Here is a 19738-nt window from a genome sequence, read left to right as displayed (position 1 = left end):
TCTATTGCATTTATGTTTAAAAGTTCAACATCAGAGTTAAAATAACTTGCAGTTATAAAAATAAGTGAATTCCGATGCTACAGAGGGTCAGGGAAATTAATGCTCTAATAAACTAACGGGAGAGAAATACACTTAAATTTAGTTATAGAGGACAGGTAACCTATAATTTCATCCAATCCAAAGGAGATAATCTGCTCTATAGAAAGAAGCAATCTCATATGCCAGACATGCAACATATGGGTGTAAATTCTTCATTTTTTATAATCAAACTCTAAATTTCAAGGACGAATGCGATCTTAAGAAAGTTAGCATGGCAGTTTGCGATTTTTCTTTTGCAGCCCAACGCCTGTATGGTTTTAGAAATTTTTTAATCTTTAAAAACTACTATTTATGTCAATCTAAGTGCCTGGCAATAATTTTGAGATTGCTTTTTAAAATAAATCATTTTAATTTAGTTGTACTTTCTTCAAAATCAGCTGGAAATCTAACCAAATAGAAATAATAGAACACCAAAAACTTTGTATTTGAAGCTTTAATAATTTTCAGTCACTGAAAAATATTTTGTAAACAAGAATTGATTAAAATATAATCCCTTCAAAATTAAAGAAGGAACTGAATGAATTAAATGGTGGGAGCTTACAGAGTACCAGGTCTAAGTTTGAAATTCTACAATGCACATTGGAATGTTTGCCTTGAGAAAATAGCATTTTGAGGAGACCTTTTTTTTAAAGATTTTATTTATTTATTTGAGAGAGAGAGCACAGAGGGAGAAGCAGATTCCCCACTGAGTAGAGAGCTTAACACGGGGCTCGATCCCAGGACCCTGAGATCATGACCTGAGGCAAAGGCAGATGCCCAACCGAATGAGCCACCCAAGTGCCCCTGGAGTAGACTCAGTTTTAATTGGTTAAATTTGCTTTCTGGACTGAAGTAGAATGGAAAATGAATGCCTGTAATTTTGTAGCACCTGAATTTATAAAACTTTTAGAGTATCATAAATATGATGTAAATTCTTATAGATTATTCGTTGAAGAAAATATTCTGAAGAGGATGCAAAATGATAGTACTTATAAAAATATTGAGGCTATTATACACTTTAGTATAGAATGTTTCATTCAAAATTTCAGCAGAATTTGCTGTGAGTTACCACTTCCATTAGTACCCACAGAAAGAATATATTCTCAGTTAAAATATTCATCCAAGGAATAAATGTTCTACATCTAGTAATGATGGATTAGTTTGCTGCAGACCAAGTTTTTCCAAAGATTAGTTGCAAAGCTGGAAAAATACCAAAAACAATGTTTTGGAGTTTCGTTTTAGGGTTTGTTTGTTTGTTGTTTTTGTTGTTGCTTGGCATTTGAGAACTTTCAAGACAGCTATGTTTAAGAAGAAGCTGGAGCATAGAAGAAAAGAGAAGTTCATTGAGATAGAACCATTATTTTTTGTTGCTTCTGTTCTCCAGCCATTTGTTAATTTGTAAATTCTGTGGAGCTGAGAACCTATGAAATTGATCAGAAAAGAACAATTGAAATATTGGGACCCCAGACATGAGCTTCTCTTTTCATGAGCCTGGTGGAAATAAAATTTGGAATTCAGAGCTACCAAGGAACCAGTACCTGCAGACAAAGACACTGAATGGAAGAAACACAGACAGAAGTCAGCCTGACATTTTGTGCCATTTTCCCCAAAAGACACTTCGAATAAGCGACTCAGGTAAGAGGCTATGAAGAAGATCTGCAGGTTTCAACCAGGGCAAGTCAAAACAAGAAGCTGTCTTCCTAAACTTGAGTTAACAATTAGAGCATATGCATAAGAGGAAGAAGGGTCATGCTTAATACACCAGGCTTCCCGTTAAGAAACTAGAACGACTCTATTTGGGGGTAAATGAGAACCAGATACAGACCACTTTCTCAAAGACTATAACAAGCTTTAATGAAACTACATTTTAGGATGAATTAAGGTAATATATCCCTTGTCTAAATTTCTGTCAGAAAGCACAAATAAATGCACTTAGAGGGGCTGAGAGGATAGCCTGATCTTCAAATATCTCTTTAGATAAATAAGAAACTGTGACCTAGCTTTCCAGGAAACAAGAAAAAATCCAAAGTAAAAAACAAAGCACGGATAATAGAAACAAACAAAATACAGATAATAGAAACAGAAGCAAAAATAATCCAAATAATGGAATTATCAAACACAGATTTCCAAATAACTATGATTAATATGCTCGAGAAAAGAAATAAAAGTATTAAAATTTTAACCAGAGAATAGAAATCTAGAAAAAAAAATCATTGGAAATTATAGGACTTCAAAACAAGTAACACACAGATAAAGGATCCAGTGAATACAAGTAACAGTAGATTAAACAATAGAAATAAAGACCTGCTGCTGGAACTTCTAATATCATTTTATAACGAAATGTGGGATATTTATATAATGGAATATTATTTGGCCATAAAAATGAATGTAGGAGTGATACATGCTACCACATGAAGGCATCTTGAAAATGTTATGCCGAGTGAAAGGCCAGTCACAAAGACCCAATATTTTCATGGTTATATTTACGCATGACATCCAGGATAGGCGGATCTACAGAGACAGAGAGTAGATTAGGATTTGTTTAGGGCTGGAAGAGATGGGTGGATAGGAAACTGAAACATTCTTTCTCTTCTAGAGACACGCAGGCCCTGCAATATGCAAATAAGAGAATAAAAATAAGAATGTATGTTAGGTTGTGAAGGAGCAATATTACATCAGTTATAAGCCTTGAACTTGATAAGGATGAACGTGATTTTGAGGCAGATTAGATTTAACCTCTTTTAGTGAACCTCTGGTTATTATGGTCAATTGGAGCTTCAATGATCTAATTCTTTCCCTACTGGTAAAATTGCTTTTAGATTGCTTTTTATTTTATTTTTCAATGAGTTTTATCGGGATGTAATTTACGTAAAATAAAGTGTACTCATTTGAAAAATACAGCTTGACGAATTTGATCAAATATATACATCCAACAAACACTAAAACAATGTGACTATAGAACATTCCACTTTAAAATGTTCCAGTGTGCCTAATTCAAACCATTTATACCCCACTTCCATTTCCAGGCAACCTACTGTCAGGTTTGACTATTTTAAGTCATCAGGTAACAATTCATAATGAATGTACTCAAATATGTCTGGTCTTTTTTCAAGCAGCACATTTTGGAGGTTCCTTGTTTTTTATTGTAAAATAATGTTATCCAATGTATGGACACAATCTAACTTATTTTTCCATGCATCTGTTAATGGGCATTTGAGTAATTTTCAGATTTTTTCAGATTTTATCTAGTATGAATATGGCTATGAGAAATATTTTTTAAAAAACTCTATGTAGACACATACATTAATTTATTTTGTATTAATACCTAAAATGAAATAATAGAATTATATGGAACACATGTGTTTAATTTTCTTTTTTTAATTTTTTTATTTATTTATTTGAGAGAGAGAGAGAGAGAGAATGAGAGATAGAGATCATGAGAGGGAAGAGGGTCAGAGGGAGAAGCAGACTCCCCGCTGAGCGGGGAGCCTGATGCGGGACTCGATCCCGGGACTCCAGGATCATGACCTGAGCCGAAGGCAGTCGCTTAACCAACTGAGCCACCCAGGCGCCCACATGTGTTTAATTCTCAAGGAAGCTGTAAAACTGTTCTTTAAAGTACTTGTACAGTTTCATATTCCCTCCAGCAATATTTGAGATTTGGGTGCTTAGAGGTTTCTCATTATGGCATTAGGATGCATTTTCCTGATGACTACAAATGGTGAGCTTTTTTCATGCACTTATTGGACATTCATACATATTCTTTGTGAAGTATCTCTTCAAGTATTTTGTTCAAAATTTGTTTTTCTTTGTTCTTTTATTGAGCTGGTTTTGTTCTTTATATACTATAGATATAAGTCCTTACAAGCACACATGCATTTACAATTTCTCCAAATCTATGACTTGCCATTTCATTTATTGATGATGATTATTGAAGAACAGAAGGTATTTTTTGAAATCACATTTTCATTTACTTTTTCTTCTGTGGTTATTTTTTCTTGCATCCTAGCTAAAAAATGTTGACCTACTTCTGAATGTTTCATAGTTTTAGCTTTGAAATTTAGGTCTCTGATTAAATTCAAGTTAATATTTATAAGGTATGTGAGTGAAGAATCAAGGTTATTTTTTCCATATGGCTTTCTAATGGTTTCAGCAGCTTTTCGAAAAAAAAATTATTTCTTCATTGAATTATCATGATTTTTTAAAAACTCAATTGGCCTGAACAATAAAAATGTCTAAGACTATTCCTGGCTTTTGTTCTGTTCCATTGGTCTGTGTTTCTGTCATTATTACAATATCACACTGTTAGGATTACTGTTGCTTTATGATAGTTCTTAGAAATCAGATAGTATAGTCCTCCAATATCATTCTTCTTGTTCAAAATTGTTCTGGGGACACCTAGGTGGCTCAGTCATTAAGCATCTGCCTTCGGCTCAGGTCATGATCCCAAGGGATCAAGCCCCGCATCAGGCTCCCTGTTCAGTGGGGAGCCTGCTTCTCTCTCTGCCTCCCACTCCCCCTGCTTGTATTCTCTCTCTCTCCCTCTCTGACAAATAAATAAATAAAATCTTTAAAAAAATTGTTCTGACTATTCCAGTTACTTTGCAATTCCACTTAAATATCAAAATCAGTTTGCTAATTTGTCACCCTTCCCCTGAACCCCTCAAATAATTCTTGGTCTGATGTCAGGGTTTTGGTTGAGAAATCAATCTATAGTTCATTTTGGACTGAACTGATATTATAAAAAATTTGGTGTTACAAATCCAAGAAGGTATTCTCCATTTATTTAGGTATTTGACATTGTAAACAATATTTTTGTTTTTTATTTAATTTGCTGATTGATTTGCCAGCACTTACAATTACAATACTTAGTTACTTTTTATATTGACTTTGTATTCTGTGACTTTGTTAAATATAGGTAGTAGGATAAATAGCTTTTTTTGCAGATTCCTTAGAATATTCTACAGGAAGAGCAAGCTCCAACTTAAGACAAGCAATCTCTAGACTGATTTTTACTTTATTTCGATCAGAATGTATTTTATTTATCTTTGTTCCTATACTGAACGGGCTGGGAAGTCTAATATAATGATTAAAAATATATCATGAGAGACAACTTCCTAGCTTTATTCCTCATCTTTTAAGAAATTAGGTTATTCAAATTCTTTTTAGAAGGCCATTTTCAGGTTGAAGGAGTTTATTTTCATTCATAATTTGCTAATCATTTTTTCCCATGAATTAGTGTTAATTTTTTTAAATTTTTTATTGTTATGTTAATCACCACACATTACATCATTAGTTCTTGATGTAGTGTTCCATGATTCATTGTTTGTGCATAACACCCAGTGCTCCACGCAGAATGTGCCCTCTTGAATACCCATCACCAGGCTAACCCATCCCCCCACCCTCCTCCCCTCTAGAACCCTCAGTTTGTTTTTCAGAGTCCATCGTCTCTCATGGTTCGTCTCCCCCTCCGACTTATTCCCCTTCATTCTTCCCCTCCTGCTATCTTCTTCTTTTTCTTTTTTCTTAACATATGTTGCATTATTTGTTTCAGACGTACAGATCTATGATTCAACAGTCTTGCACAATTCACAGTGCTCACCATAGCACATACCCTCCCCAATGTCTATCACCAGCCACTCCATCCCTCCCACCCCCCACCACTCCAGCAACACTCAGTTTGTTTCCTGAGATTAAGAATTCCTCATATCAGTGAGTCATATGATACATGTCTTTCTCTGATTGACTTATTTCAAATTAGCATTAAATTTTATAAAATGCTGTTTCTATACCTATTGAGAAGGTCATATGATTTTTCTCCTTTAATCTTTTAATGATTAATTCCATTAATTGCTCTTCAAATTTTATAAATAACATTGCATTTCAGGAATAAATGTGATCTGATTGTACTTTGGTGTCCTCTTTAAACATTTCTAAATCCAATTTGCTGAATTTTTTTAAAGAAATATTTGGCGTCTGTTCAGGAGCGATACTGATATGTAGTTTTCTTCTAATACCTTTGTCCAATTTTTGAATTAAAGTAATGATAGTTACATAACATGGGGTGGGAATTACTTGACTCGCTCTATTTTCTGAAAAAATATAAGAATCATGTACTTTATATATAAAACATTTTACAAATGTACCATTGAAGTCATTTTGGTTTGGAATTTGTTTTACAAAAAAGTTTTATATTGCAAGCTCAGTGCACATAATAGATTGAGGTCAATTTAGATACTCTATTTCTTGTTTAATAGTTTTGGAATTTCTCTCATTCAAAAATTTTTTCCACTTTATTTAATTTGTCAAATTTGTCATAAAATTCCCTTATCATTTAACATCTCTAGGATCTATAGTGATATCTCCTTCCCTTTTGGAACTCCAAATAAATGTACTTTAGATTGTTTGATATTTTCCCACAGGTCATGTGGCTCTTTTTTTTTCTTTTAGAGCCATTTTATGCTTAAATTTGGATAGTTTCTACCCACCTGTCTTGATGTCACTGACCATTTTTTTTTGTAATACCCGTTCTTTGGCTAAACTCATGAAATTAATTTTTCATTTGAGGAATTATGTTTTTCAGCTTTGGAGTTTCACCTTTTTATATATATTTTGTTTATCTTTTATTTTTCCACTTTTTCATGGCTTCTTTGAGGATATTATTACTTCATATATATATATTTCAATGCCCTTGCATGTAAATTTCATCACATCTCTCATCCAGACATATTTTTCTTTATTTTTTCTTTTGGATGTTGTTACATTTTCGTATTTTTCACATATCTAATTAGCAGTTGATTGGATATTAAACATTGCAAATTTTACATATCGCTTTTTATATTTCAAATACACTTAAAGATTACATGTTGCTAATTAGAACTATCCTAATTATATTAAAATAGTCAAATCCAGAAAAATTACTGGTGATCTAGGGGAGCAGATATTCATTTATCATAGGGATACGATAGATAAACAATTCACAGAGTGGTTATCCAATGACAATACCAAACGTTTTCAATATCAGTTGGAGCCATTCATATTTCCCCTGAAATTTCCTATTGGTGGTTTCTTGTGTGTTATTGCAGCATTTTACCAATAGTTATCCACGGATCACTATGAACAGGGGAATGTATTTTATAAAGACAATTTCAGTATCCAAGATATTTGAAAAATGCTACTATCAGCATCTCCTCCTTTAGATTCACAATGTGCTATTTCATGTTGTAGATTGTGATTAGGTTTGCTTTAAAGAAGCAACTTGATGAATTATTCTCTCAGAGTGGCAAATTTTACAGTTCCTTATGACCCCAAATAAACGTTGGCCATTCAAAAAATAACATTACATTCTTCAGTAGAACCCAGGACAGGGAATGTGAATCCTTTACTAATGCTGAGGAATATCTAATACACAAAGGCAAGTTGAATTATTGATGAGGATTTTATGTAACTCTTTGAAATGTAGAAGTTCCCTTAGCATTGTGACACTTATCTCTTATACTGCACTTAATGAAACTGAACAAGTTGTGTGTGAGAAAAATCTTTGTTGACTATGGAAAAGAAAACATTTTTTTCATTGAGCAGGCATTGATTGAACATTTGTACACCAGGCTGTGTGAAAGTAAAAGATATTAGCAAGACTAGGTCTTTTCACTGAGAAATATAGGATCCAATAAACTTCATCACAGCATTGGTCATTTTTTTCCAACACCTGTGTCCTGTGTTCCTACCATATTATTAACTATCTGTCACTTGGCTGATGGAAATTTAACAGCTATTGAATATCCACCATGTTCCAGAAACCAAATAATCCTATTTGATTCTTGTAAACACACAATAAAACATACTTTATTATTTGCATTTTACTGTTGGATACTAAACTCAAAGAGAGTAAGTAACTTGTCCAGATTTAAGCATAAGGTAAAGAGAGCAGGACCAAGAATCTAATTCCAAAGCCCACTAGATTAGTCAGTTTAGGCTGCCATAACAAAATACCAGAGACTGCATGGCTTAAACAACAGAGATATATTTTCTCACAGTTCTGGAGGCTAGAAGTCCCAAATCAAGATGCAAGAAGATTGGTTTCTGATAAAGGCTCTCTTCCTGGCTTGCAGATGGCTGCCTTCTTGCTGTGTACTCACTTGGCCTTTCCATGATGTATATGTGTATGAAGAAAGAGAGAGATCTCTCTTCATTTTCTTATGAGGCCACTGATCATATTGAGTTAGGACCCCATCCTTATAACTGCATTTGACCTTAATTACCTCCTGAAAGGCCTATCTCCAATACAGTCACTTTGAGGGTTAGGACTTAAACGTATGCATTTTAGGGAAATACAATTCAGTCCACAGCACCAACATTACTGTTTTTTGAGTTTTTCCATTCTTTTACTCTAATAAACATTAAAGATCAGAAGTCCAAATTCACATTACCTAGAACACTGGGGCTGAAACAGTGTAATTTCCATTTTGCCCCTTAATCAATTAATTTTATATTTTATCTTCCTTCAGTCATCTTCAAAGGAAAGGTCTACATCTCCTAAGATTCCTCAGAAAACTCAGAGGATTTAGTTTCTCTACCAACATGTTAAATATGCTTGGTTGTTAAGCAAAGGCCCTAATAATTTCTAATATCTGTAATTTTAGGTAAAAATTGACTTGGCTGGAAATAGAAAATAAAACATGTTTATGCTTTTTTGTTTTGCTTTCTTTAAACTCTCTGAAGGTTTATATTGCTTTTGGCTAAGTGAGAAACTTAGATTATGTGTTCCTAGATACCAGCTCTTCAGCAGCCAATCCGTGAGGAACTGTACTTGGGACAAAAGACAAAGGCAAATTATTTTATTGTTTCTTCCATTAGTTACTTTTCTACTCAAAACAAATACCTTAAGTTTGATTTTCATTTAAGCCAAATGTTGTTCAAAAATAAGCTCAAATACTTAAGTTTTCTGGGATGTATGGCATTTCCAGGGTCTTGGAGGCATAAAAGTCTTTGGAGATGCTCTGGCCACATCTGCTGCTCCATTCACCTCTCCCAAGGTGCACATTATCATAATCTATTCCAGACCTGGTTTTCTCATTTGTAAGATAAAAACTATTCTACAAGGTAGTTGCACAGGTGTTTATTCTTCTATTCAATACTTGTTAGTTATCGATTACTGAAGATAAAAACTAGGTAACTCTTTCACCCCAGCTGTTCTCATAGAGCTTGGTGTACAAATTAGGATGATTTTAGCATTCCTTTGTCTTCATTAGCATAATGACGATTCTGGAAGACTGCTGCCTGGGTAATTGTCTTCATTATTCATTATAAAAATTTCCCCCAAATTAGAATGGACCCTAAAAAAGATCCATCAGGTCTTCAGTAGAGAGCTTTACCAGGTAGAGTGTGACCTAAGGCTTTTTTGAAACCACCACCTTGATGTTTTCACCACCTGTAATCTGCTGAGAAACAAAAAAGCAGCTCCTCATAGATCTAGGATCTGTCCTGGTACTATCAGCTAGATCTAGATGTTCTCTTATTGAACATAAGCAACTTCATAGAACATCAATCTCAGAAAAGGGCATTCTTTGACCATAATAAATCAGGACAAAAGAGGACCAACTTGTCTTGAGTTTGTAAAGAGGTCAGAACTGTTTCTTTACCAATTACAATTTTAACCTCAATCTGGTCTTCTCTCTTTCTAGATAAGGTTATTAAGATTATCATATAATTACCCCCTCTTCCTGAAAGCATACAAACCCATGCAGAACTGCTCTTTTTTGGGTCCTTCCCTAAATTATCTAATACAAGCCCACATCCTATAATAAATCATTCCTAACATCTTACTGAGAGGCTCCTTTGTTCTCCATGGTGTGCATTCTGCCTCTCTGTAACAAGTAATTAAACCAACACGTGCAATTACAGGTGTGTTCTTGCTGTTTGTTTAGAAGACTTTGGCATTATTATATCATAATGCTTACTGAACCTTAATCTAACTCCAGTCCACCCCCTCCCCTCACATTCCACCCACAAACCCCTACACTGAAAGGCCTGCCTTAAACCAAAGTTCAAATTCTGAATTAATTCAGATCTTACTTTTCCACCTCAGAGACACACAAAGCTCTGCTGAGGTAGTCTTCTCCCTGTAAGCAGTAAATCTATTTTTGTCGTATATATAAGTTATGTAGCTGACACCTGACACCATTTTGAAATAGTCATTCTGCTGGGCCGATAAAACAACCAACACAATGTAATTTAAGTAGATTAAAATCTCCTTGATATTTTCTTACAAATTTCTGGTGTGTGATTATGTTTATTCAAGGAAATGTGCAGTTATTTAAGTTATTCATAATTTATAATGTTTATGAAGACATAACTCAAGTTTTTAGAATTGACTTTCTTCCACAAGGCAGTCTGCATGATCTAAATTGTTCATGTCATGTGCATTTTTTAAACCTTACAATTGCGGGGCGCCTGGGTGGCTCAGTCGTTAAGCATCTGCCTTCAGCTCAGGCCATGATCTCAGGGTCCTAGGATCGAGCCCCGCATTGGGCTCCCTGCTGGGCGGGAGGCCTGCTTCTCCCTCTCCCACTCCCCCTGCTTGTGTTCCCTCTCTCGCTGTATCTCTCTCTGTCAAATAAATAAATAAAATCTTAAAAAAAAAAAAAACAAGACCTTACAATTGCTTCCAGTTGCATTTAAATTTTATCTCATTCCTTACTTTGGCCTATAAACCTTAAATGATATGATACCTGTCTATCTGTCAGCTCATTTCTGACACTTTCTCCTATGAGTTCAGCCCCATTGACCTTCTTTTCTCCTCTAAAGCATATCAAACTCAGCCCTGCCTTAGGTTCTGGCACGCACTATGTCCTCAGCATAGAATCTTCTCCCCAAAAACCATGCATGGATTTTCAACATTTAGGGATTATTCAGTGGACTTTTTTGCTTCCATATAGTACCACAAAACAAACATTACCTTGCGCATTTTGTTCCGTTAGCATATCTTGCTATTTATTTGTTTTTAAAAAATCTCAAACACAGTCATAAAAACTACAAAATTGTATCATCAGGTTTTGTATAGTCACAAATTAAGGTAATATGATGGTTGAGCTTAATTTACCAAACATGCACCCAAGAAGTGTTGATCAAAGACCAAGGTTCATAACTGATTGCCATTTGTGTCATCTGATTTTAGTCAGGAGAAAGGAAGGGAGCAAATCTACCTTTCCTGGGCATTAAATGTATTAGCCAATGTGCCCAGTGTTGGAGATCAAACATTATTTAATAAAATTTCCTGTCCTTCTGTAATTCAGTCTATTGGAGAAAACAAAGATATATACAAATAATCAAAGGATAATGTGAAATTTTAAAAAAAATCACTAAACAACAAAATGTGTAAGAAACATGGAAAAGAGATGAACTCTTACAGAGTGAAGATTGTCTCTATTCTGCATTTCATGAGGACTTCATAAACGATGGGGTACCGAGATTGAGTTCTAAAGGGCAAAACAAGAATCCACTAAACAGTGTAAGATGGATAATATCATAGTTCTCCTCCTGCTGCTTGTCTTCTTCCTCTCTACTGCTTGTTGATAACTGTGTCTGCATTGGCTACACCTGTTTATTATTTATTGAACCATTACTCTGTAACAGCCAGTACATTGGATGTTTTGCCGGAATTTTCTTATTGACTCACATTCCCCCAGCCTCCCCCCAGAGCCCTCCTCAGCTTGGCCTGCTCCGGACCTCACCACCCCTTCCCCTTCCTTAAGGACAAAGAAGGGCTGGTCCCAAGTGGGCCCACTGGTCTGAGGTGGGCTGAGTTAACCCTTTGTGGACCAGACACCAGAGCCAGAGGAAGCAGAGGGGACAGGTGCCTGCCTGAGCCACAGCCTGCGCTGCGCCCTGGTGGCATCCAGGGGCGGGAGGGTTCCCAACCCTATGACTGCTCGTACTTGGCTAATAAGCAAAATGAGGTTCAAAAAATTGAACACATGGCAATCAGGTCATTGGAAAGAAACAAAAAAACTTCAGGATTAATGGGGTAGTAAACAAATAATTGGACTTTGTTGGTTATGGTTCGAGGTAATTTGTGCTTGTTCTCTATGCTTCTGTGATTCTTCGGTGTCTCTTTAAAAATATTTGACAAACCTTTGTTAAGCTACTTATTCTTGACAAAGATAATATATTATTTAAAAATAAGTCAAAAAATAATAAAAATCAAAATAAGTCCAAATTTTGAATGCAAAAACTTGATGATCTACAGGAGATAATTTTATGTCCTTTGTTTCTTTTATCTTTAAAAGTGAATAATCTGGAAAGTTTAATATACTGTTAATAGAATATAAGACTTAGAAATAAACATAAATATCGTTTTTGCTATTATGACTGAAGGACACACATATTCTTAAGGTAACATTTTAAATAATAGGTATTTTGTTAATATGAATGCAGAAAGCAGGTAAGATATCATGCATTTTAGAGTTGGTTTTAAAATTTTTTAAGGTCTATTTCAACTCAAAGCCTGTATCCAGGTCACTAATGTTGACTGTATAATGGAGGTAAAAATTCAACTTTAGGAGATAGTTTCACAGTTCAACATACCTGTGTCTCAGACTGGTTTCCAGCAAATACTAATAGTGAAAGTATATTTGTCTCAACAACAATATACTGTGGAAAATTTCAGCACACTCATATAGTTTAAACAGTGTGTTGAATTTCTTTTTGACCCGCAGTGAAAAGTTCACGGGGAAAAATGAACCTACATCTTATCTTACAGAGTCAAATATGAGAGGATGGAATCTCATCAAAGATGAGGTGTAAAACATTTTCAGGCATGAACTTTTTTATAATATCAATTGAAAACATAAAATGGAAACAATATTTTAGATGAAATTGAAAAGCAGATACAATCGAAAACCATAATCTGAAAAGAAGAGTTTCCCAGTAGTGCAAAAATTGTCCCTTATAAGAGGGAAGGCTCAGAAGCAGAGCCAAGTGAATAGTAGAGTTTCCTTGATGACCAGACTGAATTACTGCTAGTCTGTAATGAACATATACCCATAAAACATGATAAATTAAATATTTATCATATTATAGATAGGAAATACAGATGACAGAAAGTAATACCAAAGTACCATAATTGATATTTTTAAATAAAACAACAGAATGAATGTAACAGAAAGTACATAATTATATCATGGAAGAATTTCAAAATAAAATGCAGAACTTCCCTGAAACAAATGAATTGCTGAATTCAGAAATTGAAAGTCTTCCCTGAATTCCAGAGAAAAAATACTGTAGAGTAATAAAAGGCATTTAGCATTTTCAATATCATCTAGTCTTTATTTTACTTCCACTACAATTTACTTGAATCATAAATTATTAGAACATTTAAAAAATTTAATCCTATATTTACTTCTCTCTCTTATTATTTAAATTTTTTTCTGTTATTTTTATTGGGTCCAGAAAATGGGTAATATTTAATCAGTGCTTTAAAGTGGATTCAGAATTTCTTTAGCTTAATTGATGATCCGTTTATATAACTTCTATGAATGTTTTACTTAAATGTATGAATTTCTAATGTTAGATTAGCGAATCTCTATATCCTTAGACCAAGCTTATTAATGTTTTTCCACAAATATCTTATAACCTTCCTTATTTTTTGGTCTGTTCTTAGTCTATCAGGTAGTAAGTCAGGAACATTAAAATTATTTTTGTGATGGATTTTTGAATTGTTCTGCTTAATTCTGTCATTTCTATATTTTGAGACTGTAATAAGAGATCCATACATGTTTAGAATTCTACATCTACCTGGTGAATTGAAATATATCCACTATATATATATGTATATATATATATACATATATATATAGCCTCTTTATATCTAATGATGCTATAAATTTTATTTCATTTGATGATGACCATAATACTAACCAAAACAATAATAGCCAACAATTTTTGAGGATCTACTATGTGCCAAACATTTTTTAGTTGCTGTATATGTATCATTTTATTTAATCCTCACAATAAAATGATGAATAGGCTTTATTATTATCAAAATCCTCCAATACAGATGATGAACGTATGTAACTTGACCATTTTGACAGAATTTGCAAGAGCAAGCATTCTAAATCCAGGCAGTCTGACTCCCAAGTCCATGCTCTCAAACACTACACCAGCTTTCTTTTGATTAGTATTGCAAGAAATACCTCTTTTCATTCTTTAATTCACAAACTTACTTTGTAAAGTTACATCTTAAGTATCTCTTGCAAATAAAATATAGCTGGGTTTATTTTTATCCAATCTAAACTTCATGTATTTTAGATGGGACTTTATTCATTTCAAATGTACTGTCATATTTGTAATTATTTCTATCACATTATTTTACATTTGTTTTACCTTTTCAATACATTTTCTGTTCTTTTTTCTTGCTTTATTTTTTAGAAATTGAAGTATACTATATGTAAAGTACATCCATATTAAGTGCACATCCTGCTGATTTTTGATGTATTGACACAATTTCATAATTACCATCTAAGTCAAGACACAGGATATTTCATTTTTGTAAAGACTAATTTTATGTGCCAATCTGACAGGGCCACAGGGTCACCAGATATTTGGTTAAACATTATACTGAGTATGTCTGTGAAGGTGTTTTTGGGTGAGATTAACGTTAGAATTCGCAGACTGAGTAAAGCAGATTGCCCTTCCCAATGTGTGACCCTCCTTGAATCTATTAAAGACCCAAACAGAACAAAAAGGCTGAGGGAAGGAGAATTTTCTCCCTCTTTCTCTTTGCCTGTCTCTGAGCTGGGACATTGGTCTTCTACTGTCTTTGGACACAGAATGGAGCTTATGTCATTGACTCTTTGGACTCACACTGGAAGATGTATATCATCAGCTCCCCTGGGTCTTTAACATGCTGATTGAAGTTCTTGGAATTTCTCAGCCTCCATAATCACAAAAGCCAATTCTTTATAGTAAATGTGTGTATGTGCTCATGCCCACACTTATGTGTCTTATCAGTCCTGCTTTTCTGAAAACTCTAATACACTTTGTCCTTTTAAAGTTTTTATTTTGTATTTTCTCTTTAATTCTTTGAAAGTTATGGATTCCGTTTTTTTTTTTTTTAAGATTTTATTTATTTATTTGACAGACAGTGAGAGAAGGAACAGAAGCAGGGGGAGTGGGAGAGGGAGAAGCAGGCTTCCCGCGGAGCAGGGAGCCCGATGTGGGGCTCGATCCCAGGACCCTGGGATCATGACCCGAGCTGAAGGCAGACGCTTAACGACTGAGCCACCCAGGCACCCCATGGATTCCGTTTTTATTTTATTAGTGATATTCTTAATTTTTAATGTTAATACTTAATTTAAAATCTAAAATTTGCCTCTGTCTCCCTTCCTCCAAAACATAACAATCTTAAAACATTTTAACTTCAATTGTATCCCTGACATCTCACACATAGTTACCTTCCAACATTTTAGTTCTACCTCAGTGAGATTTTTATTACTTATATCTGCATCATCAACATCATCATTGCCATCATAATTTTTGGTTTTGTTCAATGTAACACAACTTGCTAAATTCAAACCCACATCTGTTTGATACCAGAAAGGGAAATTAACCCATATGCTCCATTTTCTTTCCAAGTATATAATGGTAGAACAGAGAAAACAAATGATTATAGAGAGAATCCCAGTTTAAGTGAGTTTTATAACTGAAAGGTGAAGTTTTGCAGCTTTAAGAGAACAAATACAGTTGTGGACAACTGTAGAGGGAAGGATGTATTGCAGGCAAAGGGATTCAGGTACACTAGGGGGATGGTCTTGAGTGCTTCAAGAACGGGACTGAAGCCATTGAGATAATCTTTCCCAGTAATTTGCAGCACCAACCTAGAATAGTTTCTCAATATCTAACTTGCTCTATGTTCCCAGGTAAAAACTCGCATGCACTTTTTTGTATCTTTAGGTTTGTCACATTATAAAAAAATATCATTCAAATTAATCTCTATGTTTAGGTGGCAAAAGGAATCTTAGTTTATGTTAACATGGAAAATAGTCCCCAAGAAGGAGACATGGAAATGCATAAAGATCATCAGCATAAATACCCTTCTACAAATGAAAATAATTTTATATTTCTCCTACAAAACTCCTTCCCTTCACAGATTGTAAAGAGAAATGTATAGAAAGATAAATTAATCAAAAATATTCTCAATCAAAACCAAGGAATTCAAGGTTAGTAAATGACTTATTCTCCATTAAGGAATAGTTACACTATGATTTTGGCATTAATAAGCATTGTACGTAGTGATTTACCTAAGAGTTGAGTAGTTAGCAAATATACAAAAAAAGGAACATTTTATGCAATCACATGTAAAGTTTAGTTTTAAAAGTCTAAAGCCTAAGAGGGGTGCCTGAGTGGCTCAGTCCGCTAAGCGTCTGACTCTTGATTTCAGCTCAGGTCATGATCTCAGGGTGGCGCGATCAAGCCCTGAGTGGGGCTCCGTGCTAAGCATGGAGCCTGCTTAAGATTCTGTCTTTCCTTCTTCCTTTGCCCCTCCATCTGTTCACACTCTCTCTTGCTTTCTCTCTGAAAGAAAGAAAGAAAGAAAGAAAGAAAGAAAGAAAGAAAGAAAGAAAGAAAGAAAGAAAGAAAAAGAGAAGGAAGGAAGGAAAGAAGGAAGGAAGGAAAGAAGGAAAGTGTTAGTGGCTATAAAATAAATAACTCCTAAGGTAATGATTTTAGGGTTTTCTCCATTACCTTTAATAGTTTAATCATAAAAAAGACCCTCTTAATTATCACTTTTGAAAAAGCAAAGAAAGTTCCTATCAATGGGAAAGTTCTACAGCTATGGCTTCATTTACACTGTTTTGAAATATTTGCCTTAATTTTAAACTCTAAACTAAATGTTAAAATGTTGTATGGATTCATATACCTCTACTTAGCACCGCAAATTAAAAAATAATCCCTTCCAACTATTTTTGTCTTTTTTCTTATCTCTATACGTAATAGTAAAAATAATAAATGACAATAAATATTTACTTTGCAGTTACTTTGGTCCAGCCCTAGTTCTAACTCATTTAACTTTCACAATGATCTGATTTGGATGCTGTCTATAGAGACAAGAAGGGAAGCAGTTAACAAACGGAGGCACAGTTAATAGCATTAATAAAGTTTTAAATGTACAATGGAAATAAGAACAAAATTCAACTGAGTATGTTTTAAAGATCTTATTGGTTTTATTCAGTGATTCATGAATCGGGCAGCATCCCATCTAGCAGATAGAAAGGAGCTCCAAGGAGCTGAACAAAACAAAAGACTTTTAGGGCATCTGGGTGGCTCGGTTGGTTAAGCGTCTGCCTTTGGCTCAGGTCATGATCCCAGGGTCCTGGGATGGAGTCCCACGTCGGGCTCCCTGCTCAGTGGGGAGCCTGTTTCTCCCTCTTCCTCTGCTGCTCCCCTTGCTTGTGCTCTCTCTCCCTCTCTCAAATAAATAAAATCTTAAAACAACAACAAAATAAAAGACTTTTATCTGCAGAAGGGATTGGGAACAAGGAAGATATAGTAGGCAAAAATGCAGATTGGTTATTGCAAGACCACTTTCTTTTAGGAGATAGATGGCAGCGGTCTATCAGGCAGTTCCTAATTGACTGGTTTCGGTTTCCACTTCTGGGAGAGCCTAATTTGTCACTGTCTTGGTTTGGTGACATGAGGTTTGGCATAAGTGACTCCTTATGGACCTATTGTCTTGTTTTTAATAATTCCTTCCTTCTGATCAGATTTTCAGCCTACCTGAGAGATGTGATCAAAATTTAAGGCATTAGTTCTGCTCTGAAGAACTGCTCTGAAGTTCTTGCAGTGTTTTGCTGAAACTCTGTTGTAGCAGTCACAGGTCATGACATTGGGATCACATTCTTGGCATTGGTCCTTCTCTTTGTTCCTCTTCTGGTGTTCTAGTCTTACAGTTTTTCATAGTTTCCAGAAGGTGGTTGCAAACATTAAGTTAGTTAATTGATAAAATTTTGCCTGATACACTGTAAAGTACTAGTCATGCATGGTTCGTTGTTAGTCATTGTAAAAGTATTACTGAAACTAGCTAGCTGTATCAGTAGCTTCTCAACAATTAACACAAAAATATCTAAGTTTATGAACAGCCCTTTGTACTGCTTTATTTTTTTATTTTTATTTTTTAAAGATTTTATTTATTTATTTGAGAGAGAGAGAATGAGAGAGAGCACGAGGGAAGAGGGTCAGAGGGAGAAGCAGACTCCCCGCTGAGCAGGGAGCCCGATGTGGGACTCAATCCAGGGACTTCAGGATCATGACCTGAGCTGAAGGCAGTCGCTTAACCAACTGAGCCGTCCAGCCGCCCTGTACTGCTTTATTTTAATCACAGAATAGCTTTAATTTTTACTGCCAATAGTTGATTGTTTGGATATTTTACAGCGTAGCTATTACAGCCTTGACAAGGTCACAAGCGAACTTTGAAGTTTAGGTGTGAAATGGCTATGACAAGAAAATAGCTTTTCACTGCTCCTCTGGATGGATGAATTTGAGCCAAAAGTCCTCTTTAGGGTCCAAGTAAAAAGACTTCATCAACTGAATTGATCAGTCCAGGAGTTTCTTATCCTGAAATAGCTGCTGTTTATAAAAGTGTCTATAACCTACCTGACCTTGCCCATTAGTGACATTCAGACTTCTACACATTTGAAAAGAACAGCACCGAGTCACCAGATGCTCTTTAAGTGTAGCCATTGTGTCTGCCACTCAACCACTCAATTCCCAGGTGTATGCCCGTTCTATTTTCAAGGGTCTCGGCCAGGGTGCCACTTTACTGTAAATGGCTTGCTAGTTAGCCAGAGAAAGCAGAAATATGGTTCTGCTCCCCAAAACCACTTGCAATCACAATCAGGTACTATCAGAGAGTGTGCCTGGAGATAAGCAGGTTGGGCCAGTAGCCAATTTTAAATGGTGCATAAAGGTCAAATTTATTCCTTCTTCAAAGCATGCCTTTCCTAAAAAGCCTGCAGTGGTTCTTGGAAATACATATTTTTTAGGTTAAATTGTTAATTATTAAGCCTCCTTACCCTACAGATCAGTCAGGTCCGATTATCTGTAAGCATATGTAACATAGCTAACGTATTGACTCTGGTGATCACTGATTTATTTTAAAGAAAGTAGATTTAGTTTTTATACCATTGCATGTCATTGAGACAAGATGATACTGTTCGTTACTCAATATGATCTATCAGTTACTACTTAATACTTAACTTGAGTAAGGCTGATCAAGTTTTACTGATAATTGTAATGTGAACATTTACTCATCATGTTTCTAATTTGATGGTGAACTTTTGAATGTGTATTAATCAGTATGTTTAAGTAAGTGAATTTATGAAGTAGTATCTAAGCCAAGAACTAGTATCCTTCTTTAGATTGGAAACAATGAATTATTTCGTGTTGGTTTGATAACTTTTCAAGATTTGTTTTGTCAATTTGTGTCTTCCATGAAGCAGACACCAAGATAGATTTAAAAGTACAAAAGATTTAGGGGTGTCTGACTCTTGATCTTGGCTCAGGTCATGATCTCAGGGCCATGAGATGGAGCCCTGCGGCATCAGGCTCCGTGCTCAGTGGGGCATCTGCTTGAGATTCTCTCTCTCCCTCTGCTTCTGCCCCT

This window comes from Eumetopias jubatus, unplaced genomic scaffold (assembly GCF_037043125.1).
Source record: "Eumetopias jubatus isolate StellerSeaLion01/CBP00866 unplaced genomic scaffold, mEumJub1_p1.0 scaffold_13, whole genome shotgun sequence".
NCBI lineage: Eukaryota > Metazoa > Chordata > Mammalia > Carnivora > Otariidae > Eumetopias > Eumetopias jubatus.
The sequence above is the reverse complement of the archived record's forward strand: the minus strand, read 5'-3'. Positions refer to the sequence as shown.